The sequence below is a fragment of the Marmota flaviventris genome, chromosome 13 (assembly GCF_047511675.1).
Source record: "Marmota flaviventris isolate mMarFla1 chromosome 13, mMarFla1.hap1, whole genome shotgun sequence".
Classification (NCBI taxonomy): Eukaryota; Metazoa; Chordata; class Mammalia; order Rodentia; family Sciuridae; genus Marmota; species Marmota flaviventris.
This window is the reverse complement of record NC_092510.1, coordinates 2,459,916-2,462,306: the sequence shown is the minus strand read 5'-3', so window position 1 is coordinate 2,462,306 and position 2,391 is coordinate 2,459,916.

Here is a 2,391-nt window from a genome sequence, read left to right as displayed (position 1 = left end):
TCAGTATATTACTCTGTCCCTATTTTTTAATTTTTTAATTTTTTTAGGTGTAGTTTGACACAATACCTTTATTTAATTTTTATTTATTTTTATGTGGTGCTGAAGGACAGTAGGTTGCAAGTTCTGAGCAGCCTTCAAAAGGAATCTGCTGCCCTTAGGGGAGCCTTTATTTTTATATCATTTTTGTAGATATCTTTCCAGGTAGTTACTAAATAGTCTCAAAGCCCAAAACTTATTTGATGTACATACTTTTCAAGAGTCACAATATTTTCTGACATATTGATTACCTAAGTTATATTGAGGACATGGTTTACAATATTTTCCTGTAACCTTTGCCAATCATGATTAAGTTTTACATTTTCACCTTAATCACTAGGTGCACAGGGTTGTGGGGCAGGTCACTCAGAAAACACACCAAGTCCCAGTTCTGTCCAAATTGACAGAATTTAGCTGGGCATCCAGGGACAGCTCCCTGCAGGACCCTTAACTGTCTCAGCAAGGAACAGCCCCAAGCCTGAGCAATTTAGGATATTTAAAGACAAAAAACACATCTGGGTGGACGTAGCTGTAAGCCAGCAGGTCCAGAAGCTGGACTGGGCATTTAGCGAGACAATGCAGTGGGTACATTGGTATTCCCTGCAGGACTTTCCAGGTTGGCAGAGTAGCAAGCCAGCAGAAGGGAAGTGGGTCAAAATGACCCTTGTTCAGTACAAGTTAGAGAATGGATACTAAGGTCTAGTCAATCAATCTCTGACAAGGGACATTGCCCAAGAAAAATGGAAAGCAAAGAGAAAAATTTTACATTGTATAAGAATTGGTATTTTGTGTTGCCAAGTATGCTCTGCTAGGTAGGAAATCATTAATGGGTACAGAGCTGGGTGATAGACCCAACCTGATCTTTTCTTAAAATTGGGAGCCCTCTTGCCACAAAGCCATGAAAAGATAATTTCAGCTTTACTATAAATTACTGCTTTTCACAATCAGGCGTTGGTGAAGGGGTTCCTGTAATCTGCTGTCTGACAGGCTCACAGTGTGGGGATGCTGTGGCAGGGCCACACCATCTGGAAACCAAAACCATGGGGAATGTTAAGTGTTTTGTTTATGATCCTCATGATATGGAGAACAGGGCACCCCTCAATCAATAAATAAAAGTATGTGTTGCCTGAGAATGCAGGAAAATTCCCAGAATGAGACCAAGGACACAATTGAGACAGGCCCCAAGGTGTGCTTCAATATCTCTCAGGATACAAACAATAGTGTTATTCCTTAAGAAATTCACAGGGAAAAGATTACAAATCAAAGTTCCCAAGAAAAGCCTAATCGACAAGAAATGTTTATCCCAGGGTTAACAATGTACATGAATATCCCCCTCCCTTCTAAAGCCACAACCTGTGCAATAGACTAGTTACAGGAAAAAACATTCGCTGTTCCAACTGTATAAGGACCACAATATGTAGCTTACTTAATTAAAGGAAGATTATATTATTCCCCTCAAGGACAAGAGGCTAAGAAAAATACATTCCCCCCATTAACACACCCTCCTTTGTCTCACACAGGAATTCATGATGAAAGTGGAAAACACATAGTTAATATTAATGGCAAATAGGTTGAGGTGCAGAACCTGCCCTTTAGTTAAAAGATTAAAAAGACACGAGATTTGGTGTGCTTTGACCAAGGATCAAGGAAACAGTTAAATAGGTCATATAAAAAAAGGAAATTACTTTGGAAATTAAAAATAAAATATTGTAAAATTAATATAGATATATTTTAGAGTCACTTTGGAATAATAGGCTTTCACTATTTTAAGTGTGTTTCACTATTTTTAAGTGTGTTTTGCTGGGACTTTAGATTAAAAGTAATAAAGCTTACTAATAATTATAGGTGTGCTTTAAAGTTAAAGGTTAATGAAATAATTATACACATAATTTAAAGTTAAAAGTTAATTGCTGCAGTCTGGCTGGGCACAAAATAACCGAGCCACCACACACAGTCTTGTAGATTCAAACAGCAACTCTTTATTCTCGAACTGTCACTGGCACTCTACACGCACGTTCTGGGGAAAATCCACACCTCCACTGGGCTCTGAATCCCACGAGAACTCAACGGGAACTCAAGGAGCGGGCGGGCGCCTGAGGCAGCAGGATACTCCCTATTCCCAGAAGGATACACCCTAAACCTGGACCCACCCTAATCCAGCAGGATCCTCCCTAAACCCGGATCCACCCTGGTCCTTGAGCAGGGTCACCATTCTCAAACATTCATGCAATGTCACTGCAAATGACCTGGGTCCAAGGCAAGCCCATTTCCACAATGGAGAGTCCTCCCTCTAAGCAACATTGGGTAGGCTGACAAAGAAATTGCCATGCGTCATTCCTACTTGGCAATGGCTCT